General features: G+C 45.5%; 1 protein-coding gene across 2 annotated transcripts in view; it reads right to left on the bottom strand.

Annotated features, from left to right (window-relative positions):
* LOC143806708 (ribosomal protein S6 kinase alpha-4-like) overlaps nucleotides 1-23,572 on the bottom strand; it is a 138,706-nt gene that overhangs the window by 100,080 nt on the left and 15,054 nt on the right. The gene's annotated exons all lie outside the window — the stretch shown is intronic.

The raw sequence follows: 23,572 nt of genomic DNA, 5'->3' as shown, positions 1-23,572 counted from the left end.
TTGAGAATCTGTCAGTGAGCTCTGCTGGTCTAATGGTTGAGTTTGCAAGGCTATACTTATAATTTGTGTTTTTGTAGCGCTTCAGCAAACAAAATCTGATCTCTTGGCGGTAAAAAAGCGGCGTTCAAAACAGCCATTTTGCAGCACTTTCACTGCATTTTTTGCTGCGTGTTTTGGTGCAGATTACTTGGGTGATTTGTCTACAGTGCATGTTTTATAAAGTCAGTTTTAGTCACCAAAAAACGCTGCAAAAACACTTAGTTGCGTTTTTGCACTTTCTCACTGCTTTCCATGGGTAAAAAAAACTGCAAAAGAAATTTTAAAAACACTGAAGTTTTCCAATTCCGTCACGAAAACTAAAACATGCGTGAGCGTGAGATTTCTAAAACTTAATTGCTTTTGCTGATGCTGTAAAAAAAAAAAAAAAAAAACACTTTTAACTTGCATTAAAAATGCGGCAAAAAAAAAAGCAATGTGTGAACACAGCCTAACTCTTGCATCTGACTTTATCAAAGTTGAACGTAAAAGAGAATTAATTGCAACATTTTTTTTTTTAACCCAAAATGTATGCATTAGAAAAAATTTATAAAGGTGGACAGCGCCTGTTGTTCGTGTTGACAGGTTGTTCTGAAAACTTAAAAAAAAATATCCAAAATTGGAAAACAAAGTTAGCGGAGACAGAAAGGCATTCTTACTACCTAGACGGGACGGGAAGCACCTCCCCTCATATCTCTGCGTATTCCTCTGATGCCTGCAACTGCAATATATGATGCCCATATATTTTCCAAGGTATTATCTCTAGGTTTTCTTTCGGGCTTAGATGGATCGCAGCTTCCGTACTAGCCGTTATACACACAGTGCTAAATGCTAAGTGAACGCTAATTTGCATTAGTTAGTTACATAAATAGCATCACGAGGAAGCAAGCAGGGAACAGATAAGAGCCACTTATTCTCACCTGTATTTTCTATGAGAAACAGATGCTTACAATAAAAGATACAGTAGCAAGAACAGTAAGTGAGCGCTTTGGAAATACCTATACTTCTGCAATGATTATAGGGCTGGTCTAGGTTTGGGATGAAAGTCTGCAGCCACTCTAAAGTCTGCGCACTTTTCAATCCTCACAGCCCCTGCACCGTAAGGTGCTGATGTTGGGAGCGAGCGGCCAAGTTTGCCCATTTACGGCCACATTCAAAGTAGGCGTGCTTGGCCTCGCTCAATTCACTTGGACAATTCCCCCTGCAAATGTGTACCAGATCATCAATATTTCCAAGATGCGTTAATCTGACTTATTGTTTAGCTGGAGGAAACAAGTTAATGCCTTGCAAACTCAAGTGATTGCTTGTTACTCGCTGCCACTGTAAAGCGACGACCCGGGCCCTCTGTTTAGCCCTAACCTTAATTTACAGAAATCTCTGCAATGGATCTGCATGTGATCATACACAAACAGCAGACCAATGGGGTCCGTACGACATAACAAGGGTCTTTTGGAAATGAAGCAAAGCACTAGGACACGAAACTCTTAACATCCCCTGCAAATGTTGCAAAGTGTGACGTGATGCTCGTTCCTGACATCATGCTTGTTCCTGACACCATGCTCGTTCCTGACACCATGCTCGTTCCCGACGTCATGCTCGTTCCCGACGTCATGCTCGTTCCCGACGCCATGCTCGTTCCCGACGTCATGCTCGTTCCCGACGCCATGCTCGTTCCCGACGCCATGCTCGTTCCTGACGCCATGCTCGTTACCGACGCCATGCTCGTTACCGACGCCATGCTCGTTACCGACGCCATGCTCGTTACCGACGCCATGCTCGTTACCGACGCCATGCTCGTTACGGACGCCATGCTCGTTACGGACGTCATGCTCGTTACGGACGTCATGCTCGTTACGGACGTCATGCTCATTCCTGTCCAACAACATCTACATTTGACACTCCACTAGGGATGAAACCTAAAAATTTCTGAAAAACACTCTACTCTGACCATACAGGTGACTTTTGGATTATTGGGTTTATTGAACTTTATTGAAAGCTCTAGTTAGTAGACGCGCTTCTGCGGATTGCCACAGCCGATGGCTCTCAACGGGTTTCCTGCTCTTGTTCTTTGCCGTGGCCCAGCAGATTTGGGCAGCAGTGTCACATTGCTAAAGCTAAATTTCCCGAAAATGACATCAAGCCTGGTGGTACATTTACAGAGTTTGCAACCTGCTGTGGTTTTTTAAGAGCTAACATGTCTTTTTTCTTGTTCATGTGCTTCTGCTATAGCATTTTGGATCCTAAATTTGACCCTCATCCTGACCTTGTTCCTGATTATCCCTGTGGTTTTCCTTTCTGCCTTGGATCCCCAACTAATTGCTTGTTTCATCTTCCAATATACCACACTTTGATTATCTCCTCTTCTCCTGTCACCTTCAACCAATGACCTTCCTGGGGATCGAGCCTGAGTGTCCTCCTCTGGCAAAGTGAACACCTTCTTGCAAGGGTGAAGGCTGAAGATCAGGAGATTCCTTTGACTCCATATTAGTGTCAAATGAATTGTAACTTAGATAATCTACATCTCTGGTAGTGACTAACACCTTGATTAAAAATGTCCTTCCATTGGGTGTCTTCATAGTAACAGACTACAGTTACTGTGCCATCTTAGGCAACATTCGGAAGTCCTTTTTCCTCCTCAAGTACCGTACTATACATGGTTTTCACAGATTGCACTCATACCTGTGATAGTCTATGGGACTATTCACAATCTTCGTGACCGAGCAGTCCATGGAAAATCGCAGACACACATCTAATTTTGATCTGAAGGTCTGATCAATATCAGCAACGCAAGTGTATCGGTCCGAGAAAAATATCGGATGTCATTAAAATGCAGTCAGATTTACAAGGACATTCACATAAGAGAAGGTGGAGAAACTTTTTTTCTCCAAGTACTAGAAAAAGGGAAGACACTCTGATCAAAATAAATCGGTCTGTTTTTCTCGTACTTGAGACTGAAGCCTTACTCTGTAGTTCCGCTCTTTGCTGGAAGTGGCTCCATGATCAGACTACATAGATTTGGTTTCTTCTCAAGACTGTTTGCAAATTAACATTATTTTTGCATAAATTTCGAACAGTGCCACCGCCGATATCTCATTTTAAAGAGTGCAGGTTGGCTCTCTTGACATGTCTATCTTAGTGAAAACCAGTACAGCCTCCACCTTTTTCTTAGATGTCTATGTAATGCCTTTCCTCTGTAGATCCTCCTACAAATGTATGATAAAATTGGGAATGATCTATCAAGCCAAAAGCTCTTTCTCCTGATTCACCCATACAAATGAACGATCCAGCCGAGCACTTGTTTCCTATGAGATTGGAACTGGGGCTGCTCCTTCCCCATCCACTGTTTCCATGCGGCATATCTGAGCCGGTGCCAGGTGTTGCACCCAACTAATCCGATACTGATGACCTTATCTTAAGGACAGGTCATCAATACGATAGAACCGATCAACTCCTTTAGGCCGGGCAACACAGGCAACTTGTATGTCTAAGTTCCCTTGCGACGTGACCTCATTCACTTATATTGAGCTGCAATGTAGCAGCAACATCTAGAGATGTTGCAGCCAAAGTTGCTGCGTAACCCCAGAATTAAGGAAATTGTTTCTTGAAAACAACCCCTGCGAACATGTCTCATTAGGTCAAATAAATCTGAGCTTACGCAAGGGACAATTTAGCAAGCAGTTGAAGTAGGAGTTCACGGAAAAACTACTCGAGATGTCACAAACAATATTTTTGTACAATTCTTAGATACACTGCGACTTTAGAAATTTTTATGCCAGTTGTGGCCAATTTCCTTCAATTTTTTAAAAAGTGGATGACGCCATGAAGTTGTCAAATGGTGTCAATAAATTAATCGTAATTTGTGCTGTAAATTACAATGATTTACGCTCGCTCTTCACTGGAGTGCATTTTTTACAGTGGCACATGGCAACTTGAAAGATGCACCAAATTAAGAGGTGTTGTGTCAGTTAATGAATTTTGCACATCTTACTCCACGGACATTTCATCAAGGATGGCGTACAGAATACCACTCTAGATAAATTGGGGAAAGAGTGTAAACACTGAACTCCATTCACTTGCACCATGCTGCAATGTAACAGCAGCGTACAGCAACCTTTAGCAACCTGTGTTGCGGCCAAAGTCACTGAGTTGCCAGAGCCAAACAGTGTCTATAACAAATAAGCACAGTCACTGGACAAGGCGAAACGTGCGTTGGAGTTGTGTTTGCAGGGGCAGCGGTGCGTCATATCGGTTGGAATTTTGTGGCTGGTTTATTTACCATTTTGCTCTTTGGCCATATATTTGCACTTTAATTAGGAGAGTTTTTTAAGCACTGGCATTTTCTTAATGAATTCTATTTTGGTCACATATATATAAATTTTTATGCACGTGTGTATGTATATATATATATATATATATATATATATATATATATATATATATACTGTATATATATTTTGTGGTGTGACTGGTGGTCACGTGGTTATTGGGAGGTATGTATCACAGGGATGGATGCTCCCTGCGATGTAACCCGGAGTGTTTTTGCACATAAAGCAATAAGGAGTTACTTAGTATATTTGGGTCCGGGTTACGGGTAGCTATGAGAGATGGGAGGGTCTGGCTACCCATATACCTCACCCCTAGGTAAGGGGCATAACCATGCCTATCTATGTGTGTTTCAGGACCTGTGGTGATGTCATAACCACATGTCTAATCATGTGATGGGTTCCTGGGTGTGGTTAGATCCATAAAAGACAGGTTAGTGTTTAGCACATGGAGTAAGTGTTTGAGAGTCTGTCAGGGTGGACAGATTTCCACATGTCCAGGCGGGACACTACAGACAGGAGTCTGTGTATTGAGAGGAAGAAGCCCTTCTGTGTTTGTGGCTTCAGATAGAGCCTGAGTGCTGGACATTGCACAGCTTGTGTGCCGTCAGGCCTGAGAAGAGCAGAGCTCTTCTATGGACTTTTATGCTATGTCGGCCTGATATACGGGCTGTTTTCCTTTTTGTTGCTGCCTTGCTGGTTTATGGAGCAAATAAACCCACATGGACATTAAAGAGAATGTGCCTCCTGTTTCCTCCAACGCACCTGAGCGAGTACAAACCTTACAATTGGTGCGGGCAATGATCCAAGGAACACATGTTGCAGCGCTGGCTGGTCTGAGCCAGAAGAGTGGACGGTCTACACAACCGTGAGTAAATACTGACGGGGGTCAGTGCTGTTTTTGGGATAACACTGAGGAGAAGAGGGATCCGGGAACCTGTGTGGCCGCCACCAACAGGTAACGGATAGGAGTCCGTGTGATACTGACCGGGGTCAGTGAGAAACTGTGTTTGGGCTGTAAAGCCGGGTGTGTAACAGACAGGAGTCTGTGTGATACTGACCGGGGTCAATGAGAGACTGTGTTTTGTTTTTTTTAAAGCACATGTGCAGGTGCTTGCTGTGGACCGGCGAGTCCATGTATTTCTTTTTTTTTTTTCTCTGTTTTCTTTCTCTGATCAAATTGCTGTGGCTCGGCGGGGCCACGAAGACTGAAGGCGTCTAGCGGTAACTCGGCGGGGTTACGAAGTTTGCTGTGGATCGGCGGGTCCACGAAGTCTGCTGTGGTTACGTGCAGTGCAGTTGCAGCAAGAGGTTCTGCAGCAGCCAGAGTTGCGGTGGCAGCAGCAGTGGCTTGTGATCGGCAGCCGGAGGTGCCGGTGGCTTGTGTCTGCAGCGGGAGCTATGGTAGCACCAATAGGAACTGGTGAGGTGTCGGAAAAGACATTGCTGGACTAGGTCGTGCAGACTCTTAAGGGGCCAGTGCCAACCTAAAGAGATATATACTGTGGAACTGTTGGGGCTTGAGAGTACTGTGGGGAAGTCCACAGGGTGTGTCCCAGAGTGGGGTGGTGTTCCTAAAGGGGGTGGAGTCCCAAAAACAGAGCGGTGACCCCAAATAATTATGGTTGGCCAAAAAGGGGCTGCATCACAAAAGGGGGTAGTTGCCCAGAAGGGGGTGGAGTCCCTAAATGGGGTGGTGGCCCTAAAGGAGAAAATGACCCACAAGGGGGCGGTGACCCAAAAGGGGGGCGGTAACTCAAAAGGGGGTGGAGTTCAAAAAGGGGCGGCAACCCAAATAGGGGTGGTGGCCCAAAAAGGGGCGGCGGCGAATGCGCTGATGGACTGTTGCCGGGTTCAGTGTTCGAACAGCGCATGTTCAGAATATTGTACTGACTTTTCGTCTGACAAGATGACATAGAGCTGTTCTGTAGAAGTCAATGGAGTGTGCGTGACTGGACTTCTGGACTCAGAGAGCCTGGTGACGCTGGTGAGCGCCACACTCCCTGTCTATCTGATTCCCGGAAGGAAGATGGAAGTCCACTGCGTTCATGGGGTGGCTAGGGATTATCCGGTGTCCAGGGTAATCATTGAGACGCCCACTATTATTGCCAGCCATGATGTACCTGTAGTCTCAGACTTGCCATTCCCTGTTGTAATAGGCCAGGACTTTGAAAGGTTTTGGGACTTGTGGGAGGAAAGGGGAGTGTCTGATTGCTCAAAAAGGATCCAGAATGACCCTAAGGGAGCCCCACCACAACAGGCGGCTGTAGTGATTCCGGATCGTGTGATATGTGAAAACGAGATAGCGACACCTAAGGTCGATAGTCCAGAGTTCCGGGTGACTGGAAGAAAGTGTGGGTCTGACACTTGTTTAAGTGGGAAATTGCTGTTCCAGTATGACAGAGTGAGAGGGGGTGACTCCTATCCAGACTGTGACTCGAGCGCAAAGGGAAAAGAGTGCAGTAAGGAGGAGCCGAGTAAAAATCACAGATCTTCATCTCGTAGCGGGGGCCACAGAAAGGCGGGACAGGTTACACCCTCTGAGAAGAGAGATGAGGAAGAGACCGGTGTTGTGAATTTGGATTCTGGGCTCCCCCGGTGGCTACTGGTGGAATTGAACTGGTGTCTTCATCTTCTCTGTTCACCTGTTCCCATCAAGATGTGGGAGTCGCTATATAACCTTGCTGCTCTGTTAGTTGCTTGCCGGTCAACAATGTTATCAGAAGCCTCTCTGTGCTTGTTCCTGCTCCTAGACAACTACTAGATAAGTTGGACTCTTGTCCATGTTTGTTTTTGCATTTTTGTTCCAGTTCACAGCTGTAGTTTCGTTACTGTGTCTGGAAAGCTCTTGTGAACAGGAATTGCCACTCTGGTGTTATGAGTTAATGCCAGAGTTTTAAAGTAATTTCTGGATGGTGTTTTTGATAGGGTTTTCAGCTGACCATGAAAGTGTCCTTTCTGTCTTCTGCTATGTAGTAAGTGGACCTCAAATTTGCTAAACCTATTTTCATACTACGTTTGTTATTTCATCTCAACTCACCGCCAATACATGTGGGGGGCCTCTGTCTCCTTTCGGGGTATTTCTCTAGAGGTGAGCTAGGACTAATATTTTCCTCTGCTAGCTTTATTTAGTCCTCCGGCTGGTGCTGGGCATCTAGAATCAACGTAGGCATGCTACCCGGCCACTGCTAGTTGTGCGTTAGGTTTAGTTCATGGTCAGCTCAGTTCCCATCTTCCAAGAGCTAGTTCCTATATATGCTTATGCTATGTTCTCTTGCCATTGAGATCATGACAGTTTGACCGGCCATCAAAGTGTTAATTGTTTGGGCTGAAGCAGGAGAAAAAGAAGTGTTGAAGGGAAATTTTTTTTTTTTTTTTTTTTTCCCCTCAGAGTTTTGCTGCCTAGCCCTTAATTGCTGTCTAGCTGCTTCTTACCTCCTCTTAACCCTTGAATGGCTCTGTGTCCACCTGTTTGTAATGGATCTTCAGAGTGTAACTGCAGGTTTGAATAATCTCGCCACGAAGGTACAATATTTGCAAGATTTTGTTTGTCATGCACCTGTATCTGAGCCGAGAATTCCTTTGCCGGAATTTTTCTCGGGGAATAGATCCGGGTTTCAGAATTTTCGAAATAATTGCAAATTATTTTTGTCCCTGAAATCTCGCTCTGCCGGAGACCCTGCACAGCAGGTCAGGATTGTGATTTCCTTGCTCCGGGGCGACCCTCAAGACTGGGCTTTTTCATTGACACCAGGGGATCCTGCGTTGCTCAATGTGGATGCGTTTTTTCTGGCCTTGGGGTTGCTTTATGACGAACCTCATTTGGAGCTTCAGGCAGAAAAAACTTTGATGTCCCTATCTCAGGGGCAAGATGAAGCGGAAATTTACTGCCAAAGATTCCGTAAATGGTCTGTGCTTACTCAGTGGAATGAGTGCGCCCTGGCGGCGACTTTCAGAGAGGGTCTCTCTGATGCCATTAAGGATGTTATGGTGGGGTTCCCTGTGCCTGCGGGTCTGAATGAGTCCATGACAATGGCTATTCAGATCGATAGGCGTTTGCGGGAGCGCAAACCAGTGCACCATCTGGCGGTGTCCACTGAGAAGTCGCCAGAGAGTATGCAGTGTGATAGAATTCTGTCCCGAAGCGAGCGGCAGAATTTTAGACGGAAAAATGGGTTGTGTTTCTATTGTGGTGATTCTACTCATGTTATATCAGCATGCTCTAAGCGCACTAAAAAGCTTGGTAAATCTGTTTCCATTTGCACCTTACCGTCTAAATTTATTCTATCTGTGACCCTGATTTGCTCTTTGTCATCTATTACCACGGACGCCTATGTCGACTCTGGCGCCGCTTTGAGTCTTATGGATTGGTCCTTTGCCAAACGCTGTGGGTATGATTTAGAGCCTTTGGAGACTCCTATTCCTCTGAAGGGGATTGACTCCACCCCATTGGCTAATAATAAACCACAATACTGGACACAAGTAACTATGCGTATTAATCCGGATCACCAGGAGATTATTCGCTTTCTGGTGCTGTATAATCTACATGATGATTTGGTGCTAGGATTGCCTTGGCTGCAATCTCACAACCCAGTCCTCGACTGGAGAGCTATGTCTGTGTTGAGCTGGGGATGTAAGGGGGCTCATGGGGATGTACCTGTGGTTTCCATTTCATCATCCATTCCCTCTGAAATTCCTGAGTTCCTGTCTGACTATCGTGACGTCTTTGAAGAATCCAAGCTTGGTTTGTTACCTCCGCACCGAGAGTGCGATTGTGCCATAGATTTAATTCCGGGTAGTAAATACCCAAAGGGTCGTTTATTTAATCTGTCTGTGCCTGAACATGCTGCTATGCGAGAATATATAAAGGAGTCCTTGGAAAAGGGACATATTCGTCCATCGTCATCTCCCTTAGGAGCCGGTTTTTTCTTTGTGTCAAAAAAAGACGGCTCTTTGAGACCATGTATTGATTATCGGCTTTTGAATAAAATCACTGTTAAATATCAATACCCATTGCCGTTGCTGACTGATTTGTTTGCTCGCATAAAGGGGGCCAAGTGGTTCTCTAAGATTGACCTTCGTGGGGCGTATAATTTGGTGCGAATTAGGCAGGGGGATGAGTGGAAAACCGCATTTAATACGCCCGAGGGCCACTTTGAGTATTTAGTGATGCCTTTTGGTCTTTCTAATGCTCCGTCAGTTTTCCAGTCCTTTATGCATGATATTTTTCGCGATTATTTGGATAAATTTATGATTGTGTATCTGGATGATATTCTGATTTTTTCGGATGACTGGGACTCTCATGTCCAGCAAGTCAGGAGGGTTTTTCAGGTTTTGCGGTCTAATTTTTTGTGTGTGAAGGGTTCTAAGTGTGTTTTTGGGGTACAGAGGATTTCCTTTTTGGGATATATTTTTTCCCCCTCTTCCATTGAAATGGATCCTGTCAAGGTTCAAGCTATTTGTGATTGGACGCAGCCCTCTTCTCTTAAGAGTCTTCAGAAATTTTTGGGCTTTGCTAACTTTTATCGTCGATTTATTGCTGGTTTTTCGGATATTGCTAAACCATTGACCGATTTGACTAAGAAGGGTGCTGATGTTGCTGATTGGTCCCCTGATGCTGTGGAGGCCTTTCGGGAGCTTAAGCGCCGTTTTTCCTCTGCCCCTGTGTTGCGTCAGCCTGATGTTGCTCTACCTTTTCAGGTTGAGGTCGACGCTTCTGAGATCGGAGCTGGGGCAGTGTTGTCGCAGAAAAGTTCTGACTGCTCCGTGATGAGGCCTTGTGCCTTCTTTTCCCGTAAATTTTCGCCCGCTGAGCGGAATTATGATGTTGGGAATCGGGAGCTTTTGGCCATGAAGTGGGCTTTTGAGGAGTGGCGCCATTGGCTTGAGGGGGCCAGACATCAGGTGGTGGTATTGACTGACCACAAAAATTTGATTTATCTTGAGACCGCCAGGCGCCTGAATCCCAGACAGGCGCGCTGGTCATTATTTTTCTCTCGGTTTAATTTTGTGGTGTCATACCTACCGGGTTCTAAGAATGTTAAGGCGGATGCCCTTTCTAGGAGTTTTGAGCCTGACTCGCCTGGTAACTCTGAGCCCACAGGTATCCTTAAGGATGGAGTGGTATTGTCAGCCGTTTCTCCAGACCTGCGGCGGGCCTTGCAGGAGTTTCAGGCGGATAGACCTGATCGTTGCCCACCTGATAAACTGTTTGTTCCTGATGATTGGACCAGTAGAGTCATCTCTGAGGTTCATTCTTCTGCGTTGGCAGGTCATCCTGGCATTTTTGGTACCAGGGATTTGGTGGCAAGGTCCTTCTGGTGGCCTTCCCTGTCACGAGATGTGCGAGGCTTTGTGCAGTCTTGTGACGTTTGTGCTCGGGCCAAGCCTTGTTGTTCTCGGGCTAGTGGATTATTGTTGCCCTTGCCTATTCCTAAGAGGCCTTGGACGCACATCTCGATGGATTTTATTTCAGATCTGCCTGTTTCTCAGAAGATGTCTGTCATCTGGGTGGTGTGTGACCGTTTTTCTAAGATGGTCCATTTGGTTCCTCTGCCCAAGTTACCTTCTTCTTCCGAGTTGGTTCCTCTGTTTTTTCAAAATGTTGTTCGTTTGCATGGTATTCCTGAGAATATCGTTTCTGACAGAGGGACCCAATTCGTGTCTAGATTTTGGCGGGCATTCTGTGCTAGGATGGGCATAGATTTATCTTTTTCGTCCGCTTTCCATCCTCAGACGAATGGCCAGACCGAGCGGATTAATCAGACCCTGGAGACATATCTGAGGTGTTTTGTGTCTGCTGACCAGGATGATTGGGTTGCTTTTTTGCCATTGGCGGAGTTCGCTCTCAATAATCGGGCCAGCTCTGCCACTTTGGTGTCCCCGTTTTTCTGTAATTCGGGGTTTCATCCTCGATTTTCCTCTGGTCAGGTGGAATCTTCGGATTGTCCTGGAGTGGATGCTGTGGTGGAGAGATTGCATCAGATCTGGGGGCAGGTGGTGGACAATTTGAGGTTGTCCCAGGAGAAGACTCAGCTTTTTGCCAACCGCCACCGTCGTGTTGGTCCTCGGCTTTCTGTTGGGGATTTGGTGTGGTTGTCTTCTCGTTTTGTCCCTATGAGGGTCTCTTCTCCTAAGTTTAAGCCTCGGTTTATCGGCCCGTATAAGATATTGGAGATTCTTAACCCTGTTTCCTTCCGTTTGGACCTCCCTGCATCCTTTTCTATTCATAACGTTTTTCATCGGTCATTATTGCGCAGGTATGAGGTACCGGTTGTGCCTTCCGTTGAGCCTCCTGCTCCGGTGTTGGTTGAGGGTGAGTTGGAGTATGTTGTGGAGAAAATCTTAGACTCTCGTGTTTCCAGACGGAGACTCCAGTATCTGGTCAAGTGGAAGGGATACGGCCAGGAGGATAATTCTTGGGTGAATGCATCTGATGTTCATGCCTCCGATCTGGTTCGTGCCTTTCATAGGGCCCATCCTGATCGCCCTGGTGGTTCTGGTGAGGGTTCGGTGCCCCCTCCTTGAGGGGGGGGTACTGTTGTGAATTTGGATTCTGGGCTCCCCCGGTGGCTACTGGTGGAATTGAACTGGTGTCTTCATCTTCTCTGTTCACCTGTTCCCATCAAGATGTGGGAGTCGCTATATAACCTTGCTGCTCTGTTAGTTGCTTGCCGGTCAACAATGTTATCAGAAGCCTCTCTGTGCTTGTTCCTGCTCCTAGACAACTACTAGATAAGTTGGACTCTTGTCCATGTTTGTTTTTGCATTTTTGTTCCAGTTCACAGCTGTAGTTTCGTTACTGTGTCTGGAAAGCTCTTGTGAACAGGAATTGCCACTCTGGTGTTATGAGTTAATGCCAGAGTTTTAAAGTAATTTCTGGATGGTGTTTTTGATAGGGTTTTCAGCTGACCATGAAAGTGTCCTTTCTGTCTTCTGCTATGTAGTAAGTGGACCTCAAATTTGCTAAACCTATTTTCATACTACGTTTGTTATTTCATCTCAACTCACCGCCAATACATGTGGGGGGCCTCTGTCTCCTTTCGGGGTATTTCTCTAGAGGTGAGCTAGGACTAATATTTTCCTCTGCTAGCTTTATTTAGTCCTCCGGCTGGTGCTGGGCATCTAGAATCAACGTAGGCATGCTACCCGGCCACTGCTAGTTGTGCGTTAGGTTTAGTTCATGGTCAGCTCAGTTCCCATCTTCCAAGAGCTAGTTCCTATATATGCTTATGCTATGTTCTCTTGCCATTGAGATCATGACAGACCGGGTCAGGTACAGATCAGGTTACTGTCCTTGATAAGGAGGTCACTTTACCTCTGACAAATCCCAGCACAGAGGTTGGGCTGGAATTAAAACAGACCTGTGGTAGTCCCATATCTGCAATGCCCGTAAAGGGTGAAGTGGCTCAGTATGAAGGCTCCAGAGTACCTTATGCTGAAGAGATGGAGAACTCTGAAGTTACCAAGAGTCCAGAGGTACCTAAGAGTAAACAGACAGAGAGACCATAGAGGTGGATGCAGAAACAGGTGGAACTCTGAAGAGGCAGAGTGTGGGTGGGCAAGAGCCCCCATCTGAAAGTTTAATTAAAGAACTGGTGGTGCGACATGTGCTAGCCAAAAGAGAGCAGGACCATAACATAGAGCTGCTTAAAGAAACAGTCAAACAAGAAAGGGTCCTGAGGCAAGCAATTGAGCACAAAGTGGGTGATCTGGAGAAGGAGGTCTTTGAACTCAGACATCACCTGTCAGTGTGTCAGGCCATGAATAGGGCCATATTGAAAGATATTGACGTGCTCAGAATGGCTCAAGAAAAGCATCAGCAGGAGCTTCTCCAGAGAGAGGAGGAGCGTCGCTGCCTGGCAGAGGAGTTGCCAATGCCCATCTTGGCGAAGGCTCAAGCAGAAGAAAAGACTGAGGAAGAGTTCGTGCTAAAAGCGGAACAAGACAGTCACCCGGTCGTGGCAGATGTCCGTGAAGATGAGACCCCGCTTTTCAAGAGCATAATAGAAGTACCCGAAGACATGCGAGAAGCGTGCGCCAGGAAGGGTGTGCATGAGGCATTTAGAAAGGCAATAGAGGCGTGTAGTGTTCACTGGGCGCCTGAGACTCAGCAATTGGTCATACTGTCGACTAGGGAAGTCACAGTGAAGCGGGTGGCTGTCCTGAGGGATATGCAGCTACACTGCCTCCGTACAAAACAGAGGATCATTTTGAAGAATGATGAAGCCGTTCGACGTTTGGAGCGTGAAAGGAAAGCTCTTAGTCGGCTGGGCTTAGTGGAAGACACAGTCCAAGTACCCAAAGTTCTGGTGGCGAAAGTCATTGGGAAACTTGGGAGAGTAATGCAGGAGATGGTGGATAAATCCGGTCTGAAGAGACTGAGGATACCGGCTGATGAAGAGGTCCAGGTCATGGGTGAAGATGGGATGGTTCCGTTCCTGGTTGTCGGATCCAGAGAGAGTCTTAGGAATATCCGCATGCTCCTGGAATATCGCATGGCATACCTAAGGGAGGTAGAGCAGCTGAGACTTGAGAGATTGCAAGTTAATAAACAGCTGCCAGAGAGGCGAAGAAGTTCGCGTAAGACCGGAAGTCCTCAAGCTGAAGCTAACAGAGGACATAGAGAAAAATGGATGGATTGCTCTTCAGGCAATAAAGACCATGGGAGAAGGTGGCCTGATGAAACAGGTAGAAGCAGTGATGCCTCAGTTAGCTCAGCGCTAAGTGACCTAAGTGGGAGACCCTGTATCTGCATCAGCTTAAACATGACGGCAAAAAAAGTGCTGCGTGTGCATGCGGTTATATGTGATTTTTGCCTGTGTTTCCGTTTTTTATACGCATGCGTTCGATATTTCAAGGAGGGAGTGTCTCAATGGACATGTTCCTGGCCATGCGCAGTCCAAAGTATGCAAGCATATCAAACGCATGTGTACGCAAGGACATGCGTATGCATGCGTTCCCATAGACAGTAATGCGTTTTTTAATGCACTCATCCGCATGCGCATGCCTGTGCATATTTGACGAATTTTTGACGCTTCCAAAAATGCAACATGCTGCGTTCGCCGGACCCCACCGCACACCGCGAAACGACGCATGCATAAGCAAATGCAGGCTAACACATGCAAACGCATGTACCTGGCATAGCCAGCATAAGTACATGTGGGCATTCCCTAGCAACCAGGCAACCCCCACATGTACTTATGCTGGCTATCAGATGTAAATCATTCAGCTGCGGCAAGAAAAACTAAAACTCCAAGCACTAAAAAATACCCAGAGGACCCCCGAGCATGCTCGAGAAATCTCGAGTAACAAGTATATTCACTCATCACTAGTCAGAAACGCTGTGGACACAACCGCAAATGTGAAGCCGGCCTTAGGGAAACATAATATCAACTGGTTCAACCAATTGCCTATAAAAAGGTGTCTCATTACCAAGGTGCCACATAAGAAACATTTCATCATGGGTAAAACCAGCGAACTGTCTCAAGACCTTTTGCAACCTTATTTTTGAAAAGCATACTGACGGCAATGGTTACAGAAGAATTCCAAACTAATGAAGGTTCCAGTGAGCAGTTTTGGAACCATAAATCGGAAGTGGAAAGAACATCCTTTAACCATAAACCGGCCACGATCAGGTGCTCCCCACAAGATTTCAGACAGAGGAGTGAAATGAATTATCAGAAGGCATGTCCAAGAGCCAAGGACCACCTGTGGAGAGCTACAGATAGACCTAGAATCAGTAGGTACAATTGTTTTCAAGGAAAACATTAAGTAATGCACTCAACCTCCATGGCCTGTATGCACGTTCACCACATAAGACTCCATTGCTGAACAAAAAGCATGTTCAAGCAAGATTAAAGTTTGCTCAACAACATTTAGACAAGCCTTTGAAATACTGGGAGAATATAGTCTGGTCAGATGTGACCAAAATTCAACTCTTTGTAGGTCACAATACACACCATGTTTGGAGGCCAAAAGACCTTGCATATCACTCCAAAAACACGAAGTAATGTAATGGTGTCGGGCTGTTTTTCAGCATATGGCACAGGCAAACTCCAGGTAATTGAAGGATGATAGGACAAATGTACTGGGACACTTTTGATAAAAATCTGCTGTCACCTACCAAGATTATGAAGATGAAACAAACGTGGACATTTCAGCAAGACAATGATCCCAAACACACAGCCAAGAAAACTCTTTTCTCTGGGTTTTAGAGAAAGAAAATAAAGCTGCTAGTATCGCTGAGCCAATCCCCGGACCTGATTCCAACAGAAAATTTATGGAAAGAACTAAAGCTCAGAGTTCATAGAAGGAACTCACGGGACCTTTAGGATTTGAGAAGTGTTTGTGTGAAAGAATGGGCTAAAATCACACCTGAGCAATGCCTGTGACTAGTTTCTCCATACAGGTGGTGTCTTGAACCTGTGATCACCAACAAAAGCCTTTGTATGTAAATATTAATTGCGGTACATTTCTGTAAGCGTGTTCAATACTTTAATGTATGGACATCTATGGTTTGATTTCTTTGCCTGTGTGGATTGGATGGGTGGTTACCGACATTTGGTGAGAATTTCATGACACAGTAGCATCTTTAGATATGTATTTACTTAGAAAATTGGTGACGTGTTCAATAGTTATTTCACCTACTGTATATACACACGCACAGATATATATATATATATATATATACACACACACACACACACACACACACACACACACACACACACACACGCATACATACAATACATACACGCACACACACAACTACACATACATAGCTATAAGGTGGCTGCTGGACACAAAGTTTATGGAAAATATGTCTCACAGATATAAACCTGGAGTAATGCTCTAGTACAAATAGAACTAAGGGGGGGTTAATCGGCCATGACAGATTGATTGCGAGCAGAATAGTTGGGATAGACAGCTGCTCACAATATCTCCACCCCTGGGTGTGGTTCATGTTGTAAAATGAGGCCTGTTTGTCTCACAGATGTCAGTGTATGGAGGATTGCAGACCTCCAGGATTGTGTGCCTTTGCGAAAGGACTAGAAAGCTGGACTCTAGCTCAAAAGGGTGAATCTGCATTATAGTATGAACTTTTTATGTTTCAGTTTGTGCTGGACAAATGCTGTATTTGAGTTTTGATGTTGCGGTTTTTTGAGGTATGAAATAAACCAGCCAGACTTTTAAATAGAAACGGTTCCTGTGATAGCACATTTTGCTCCCAAGTGAGTAGCACAACAGGAGACAAATAAGCTGCTTTTGCAACAGCTCCAGCAACACCAACAGCGGCAGATGGAATTACTAGCAGAGGCAGTCCGTGGCACAGTGGCAGCTCTGACTCCAAAGCCAGATGATAATTTCTCTGTCCGGAAGGTGGTGAAGAGAGTCTTGCAGAAAGTGACCAAGGGTAACGACAGAGGCCTTTTTAACCATTTTTGAGAGGGTCGCCGATAGGAAGAAACTCCCGCCAGAACAGTAGGAGGAAATCCTGGTGTCATCCTTAATGAGGGAAGCCACAAAAGGCCTACTATGATGTAGTCTTACAGGACGCCAAAGAATATACGAAATTGAACATGGAAATTTTGATGAGCCTGGAGGTAAAAATGACAGTCAGAGCACAAGGGGTCCACCGCTGGGCATATCACCGAGACAAGCTCCATCACTCCCAAATGTTTGATCTGCTGCACCTCCTCCAAAAGTAGTTGCAGCTGGAGTCCTCTACCCCTGCGCAGATGGTAGATCGAGTTGTAATGGGCCGGTTCATGCACTCCATTCCAAGGCCGATGCAGACTTGAGTTGCCCAGGGAGATCCCCCAGAATGCCAACGACTTAATCAAACTGATCAGAAGGTATCAAGCGTTCGAGGCTTCTTTGGAGAGGCAACCCACTCTATATTGGGGGGTCCCATCAGGGGGCTGATGCTCAAAACGGGTTGTCGAAGGTCAGGTTCTAAGGTCTTATCAGGGGATGCAATTCGCTGGAAATGTCACAGCCCAGGTCAAATAGCTGCTCATTGTCAACCTGACCATCGAGCAAATGAATTGTAGCATGGGATGCCAGGGTTCATTCTACGCATATCCGGCCTGCAGTGTGGACTGTCCATTTAGAGAAGGGCCCCAAGATTTCCCGTAAAAGTGAATGGTCTGGAAATGTCTAGACTACTAGACTCAGGTAGTTTGGCGACCCTTGTGAGAGCCACACTCCCTCTCCAACTGATCCCTTGGAAGAAGGTGGGAGTCCGATGCATTCACAAGGATGCTAAAGACTAGTTTGTGACCAGAGTGGTCAATGAGATGGCCCAAGACACTGAGTCCTACAAGGTCCAGGATTTATTGCGCCCAACTATTATTTGTTTTGGGACTTGTGGGAGAGGGGGAAAGAGGCCTCAACTACTTGGATAAGAGACACTCCTATAAACAAGTCCTATGTTTTAAGGTCTCAAAGTATAGACATAAAGACCACCAACAAAAAATACTTCATGATCAGACCATAATACACTTAAAACAATGTTTTATTAAATACAATGTAAAATATGAACATGATATGTATTAAAAACAAGGGAAACCACAGATGAAAAAAAATGGTGGAAGAGCAGACCAGAGAACAATTATACAATGTGAAGAAAAAATGCAAAAATGATATGTATAAATACAGTAGTACAATAAATAAATAGACAAAAAAGCACCGTGCATGATATAATGTCACGTGAAAAATTATATACTGGGTGTGCGTGAGGAGCACAATAATCAATGTTTAAACAAAGTGCTTACATTTTTCACACACATTTCCAAAAGTTAATAATAGTGAAAAAATAAATTACATAGCCTAGTAGCTAGCTGCCAAATGAGGTAGTTCAAGTAAATAGACAGTCACATGTGCCCATAAAGTGCATAGTGCCAAATCATATAAACATCACATGTAAATAAAACAGTTGATACCTAAGTAGGTGCCACTAGTCCGAGCGTCCACCACACCCGACGTAAGTTTCACAAAGACTGCTTCGTCCAGGGGTTTTTAATACATATCATGTTCATATTTTACATTGTATTTAATAAAACATTATTTTAAGTGTATTATGGTCTGATTATTAAGTATTTTTTGTTGGTGTTCCCTACTCGGATAAGAGACAGGTTTCCCCTACAGGAGTCACACCACACCCAGAGTCTGACGGGTATCCCTTCTGAGTAATGGTGGGAGATCACGAGGTAGTATCACATGAGGCCCTGAGATAGGGGTGGCTGGAGAAAATTTGGGATCTACAAAACATAGGGACCTAACTCTAAAAGAAGAGATCAATAATGTGACCTTTATAAAACGGCAAAGAGCAAAAGCCGGGGGCTTGCACCAGATTTCTTTTACTATGATGAGTGGAGACTTATGGTATTTGGGTTACTAAGGATAGAGAGGAAATAGTGGAGTAATTGTTGGTACCAGGACCCTATAGACGGAGGGGGTTGGACATGGCCCATTCACATTTCTTGGGGGGCCATCTGGGTGTCAACAAAACCCAAGAATGGGTCATGTGGAGGTTCTGTTGGCCCAGATGTCACCTGGAAATCCTAAATTATTGTAAGTCCTGTCCCACCTGCCAGTTAACTGCTCCCACATCTCCCTTCCGAAATCCCCTTTTGCCGCTATGCATCACAGAGGTGTCGTTTGAGTGAATTTCAATGGACCTGGTCAACCCCCTTGTTAAAGTCTGATTGCTTGCATCAATATATATTGGTAGTCCTCGACTAGGATACGCGGCTTCTTTCACATTTCCGTTGGTACGGGGCCGTCACGAAGCGTCGGCGTGAAGTACCGACGGAAGTGTGTGCTTTCACATTTCCGTCAGACTGCAGGGTGAGGAAAGATCGTGAGAGCGATATTTCCTGCTGGGCATGCGCAGTCTGAAACACTGGATGCGACGTACAGAAAAAAGTTCCCTTGAACGTTTGTCTGTGACGACGGTCTGCCAAAACCAGACGCAAACAGTGCACGACGGACGCAACGTGTGGCCATACGTCGCGATCCGTCGGCTATACAAGTCTATGGGAAAAAAACGCATCCTGCGGGAAAATTTGCAGGATACGTTTTTTCCCAAAACGACACATTGTGACGGATTCCCAAAAACAGAAATGTGAAAGTAGCCTAAGCGGTTCCCCTGAGAAACCCCTCCTTGAAAAATATATCCCACACCTTTGCCCGGACTGGACTACCGAAAAGATCCTGAAAGAAAAAGAAAAACCCTTTATGAGTAAGGTAATGAGTGAACTGTGTAAGGCTTCTTTCACACTTCAGTTGTCTGATGTCAGTCTGCTCCGACATTGTGACGGATCCGTCAAAATTGTTGAGAAAACGGTTCTAACGGATCTGTTTTTTTGACGGATCCGTTACACTGATGCGTAAAAAAAACGGATCCGTTAGAACCGTTGCGACCGTTTTTTACATCCGTTGGAACCGTTTTTTGACAGATCCGTTTTTTAAAAACCGAGGATCTCAATGTGATTGGCTAATACAAAGTACTGGGAAATATGACTGGCTACTGGAAACTACTGAGAAACTATATACCGTACTTTTCGGACCATAAGACGCACCGGACCATAAGACGCACCCCAAATTTGGGGTGAAAATTGCAAAAAAGAAGATTTTTTTATAAGATGGGGGTCTGTCTTACTGTCCGAATTTACAGTATCTTACCTGAGGGCTGGCGGTGGCAGAGCAGGGTCACAGGAGGCATGGTGTCGGCAGAGGTGGGGTGATGCGGTACGGCGTGCACCTGAGCAGGGTCCCTTCCTGCTTAGGTGGGCGACACCACAGCCTGGTGTCCATGGGAGGGTTGCAGCAGTGGTTACCGGCAGAGGTGCGGGGATGAGGAGGCTCAGTGAGCGGTATGGCGTGAGCGGGGTCCCTTTCACCGGTGAGGTGATGCAGCAGCCTGGTAAGCAGCAGAGCCGGGTGAATCATGTTGTTATCGGTGGTGGCGGCCATCTTCCTGAGGCCGCGCATGCGCAGATGGAGTGCTCTGCTTCCCGGGGCTTCAGGAAAATGGCTGGGTGAGGCCGCGCGTGCGCAGATGGAGATCGCGGCGGCCATTTTCCTGAAGCCAACATCTAAATCTGTGAACTCGGCTTTAGGAAAATGGCCACCGCGATCTCCATCTGGGCCATTTTCCTGCAGCCCCGGGAAGCAGAGCACTCCATCTGCGCACGCGCGGCTTCAGGAAGATGGCCGCCACCACCGATAACAACATGATTCACCCGGCTCTGCTGCTTACCGGGCTGCTGCATCATCTCACCGGTGAAAGGGACCCCGCTTACTGCGCCTCCTCATCCCAGCACCTCTGCCGCCGCACCTCTGCCGCCGCCACCACACCACTGCGGTGTCAGGACTCTGAATATTTTTTACCTTTTGTGCATTACTGCCCTTTTCCAAGATGGCGTCTTTGGTCTCATGTGCACTGTGTCTTCCTGCTATAAAACTCCACCCCAGCCTTCAGTCTGTGCTAGAGTATTCTGCATTGCATCCAGCTCCTGACCTCTGATTACTCCCTGGCTATATACCTGCTCCTGTGAACCTGTGTGGTGATCCTGCTACTCTGCTCTGAGTTCCTGCTGCATACACCAGTTTCCAGTAATCCTCCTTCATCTGCTGCTCGTGTTTACTTCCATCTGCATTTGCTGGACATGTAAGCTGTTTCTGCTCTGCAAAAACCTGAGACTATTAACCAGGCCTCCCTGGTTGAGCTAAGATATGATTTGAACTGCCTTATAAGCTTATCTATCTGTGTTTGGACTAAGACAAGGATTTATTCGTGTCAAGTATCCTCAAGAATAACTGTGCTTCATAGACTTTCTGCTTGATTGCATTTTCCTCTGAAGTTTCCTATAGACTGCTAAGCTGCATTTAATATTTACACCAAGTGTTGTGGACTTGAGTTTCTCTCTGCACCTGTTTGAATCACCGTGTGATAATATACACTGTGTTCCAAATTATTATGCAAATTGGATTTAAGTGTCATAAAGATTTAATTGTTTTGTTTTTCAAATAAACTCGTGGATGGTATTGTGTCTCAGGGCTCAATGGATCACTGAAATCAAACTTAAACACATGTGATAATTGGTTTTCCAGGTGATTCTAATTAAAAGGAAAACTACTTAAAAATGATGTTCCACATTATTAAGCAGGTCACAGTTTTCAAGTAACATGGGAAAGAAAAAGGATCTCTCTGCTGCTGAAGAGCATCAAATAGTGCAATGCCTTGGTGAAGGGATGAAAACATTAGAAATGTTCCAAAAACATAAGCGTGATCATCGTACTGTTAAGAGATTTGTGGCTGTATCTGAGCACAAATGTGTTTGTGCTGATAAAGGCATAATGAGGAAGATTTCTGCCAGGCAAGTTCATCGGATTAAGAGAGCAGCTGCTAAAAAGCCATTACAAAGCAGCAAACAGATATTTGAAGCTGCTGGTGCCTCTGGAGTCCCTCGAACCTCAAGGTGTAGGCTCCTTCAAAGGCTTGCTGTGGTGCATAAACCTACTATTCGGCCACCCTTAAACAGTGTTCACAAGCAGAAATGGTTGTATTGGGCCCACACATACATGAAGACTAATTTCCAGTCTTGTTTACTGATAAGTGTTGAGCAACCCTGGATGGTCCAGATGGATGGAGTAGGGGATGGTTGGTGGATGGCCACCATGTCCCAACAAGGTTGCAACGTGAGCGAGGTGGAGGAGTCATGTTTTGGTTCCTGAAGGTGTGAAGATGACCTCTGCAAAGTATATAAAGTTTCTCACTGACAACTTTCTTCTATGGTCTAAAAAGCAGAAACGTGCCTTCAGGAGCAAAATCATCTTCATGCTGCAAAGAATACCTCTGAGTCATTGGCTGCTATGGGCATAAAAGGAGATAAACTCATGGTGTGGCCACCATCTTCCCCTGACCTCAACCCTATAGAGAACCTTTAGCGGATCATCAAGCAAAAGATCTATGAGGGTGGGAGGCAGTTCACATCCAAACAGCAGCTCTGGGAGGCTATTCCAACTTCATGCAAAGAAATACAAGCAGAAACTCTCCAAAAAGTCACAAGTTCAATGGATGCAAGAATTGTGAAGGTGACATCAAAAGAAGGGTCCTATGTAAGGCTACTTTCACATTTGCGTTGTTGGGCGCAGCGTCGTCGATGCATACCGACGCATGCGTCATGCGCCCCTATCTTTAACATGGGGTGCGCATGGACATGCGCCGGTATGCGTTGTACTGCGTTTTACGACGCATGTGTCATATAGACGCACAACACAGGGCGCAGGGGACGCTACTTGTAGCGTTTTCCCTGCGCCAAAAGTCCCGATCTGTAGGATCTTATGACAACGCATGCGTCGCAAAATGCTGCGCTGTGTACATGCGTTGTTGGTTGCGTTGCGTCGCGTTGCCGACGCTGCACCCAACAACGCAAATGTGAACGTAGCCTTAACATGTAACTTGGCCTGTTGGGATGTTTTGGAGTTAAATAGCTTTTTTGCTCAGTGAATGTGACCGCCTTATGCTGCAAATTCAACAAATGAGCATTTTCAGTTCTTTAAAACATATCAAATGTTTAGAAATTCTACTGTGCATAATAATTTGGAACAGTGCATTTTGAGTTTTTATTCATTTTGGAGATTATACTGTTATCATTGGGAGGTTTCTTAAATAAAATTCGATGTATAATCTAAAGGGTGATGACTTTTATTAGACTGACTGTCTTTTGCACCGACCATTTAGGAAAATCTGATAAAAATGTAATTTGCATAATAATTTGGAACATAGTGTAGACTTTACCACTTATAAAACTGTGTCCTGTAGTTGTCTTGTTCCACGCAAAGAGTCTCCTGAGTTATCCCCTATAATTATTACAGGATACTCTAGCCATAAAAAAAGGAGACTGCTGGAACAATGACTGCAGAAAGCAGATTAGAGCAGGTGTTTTCCAGAATTAGATCACTGCAGAAAGATGTGGAAGGTCTGCAAAAGAAGTTTGGAAGCTTTGAACACAATCAACAAGTGTTTGGACAAACTTTGCAGGACTTAAGCAACCGCATGGCAGCCCAGGAAAACAAACTTGCTGGCATAGAGTCCCAGTATGGACGGGCTTTTCAGGACATAAGCACGCAAATAGCTGCACAAGTGACTTTACCCCCTGGGCAACCGCCACCAGCTAGCCCACCTGGTGATCGCGACAAAT

This window comes from Ranitomeya variabilis, chromosome 2, assembly GCF_051348905.1.
Source record: "Ranitomeya variabilis isolate aRanVar5 chromosome 2, aRanVar5.hap1, whole genome shotgun sequence".
NCBI classification, from domain to species: domain Eukaryota; kingdom Metazoa; phylum Chordata; class Amphibia; order Anura; family Dendrobatidae; genus Ranitomeya; species Ranitomeya variabilis.
Note: the sequence above shows the minus strand (reverse complement) of the source record. Positions and strands in the feature narration are given on the sequence as shown.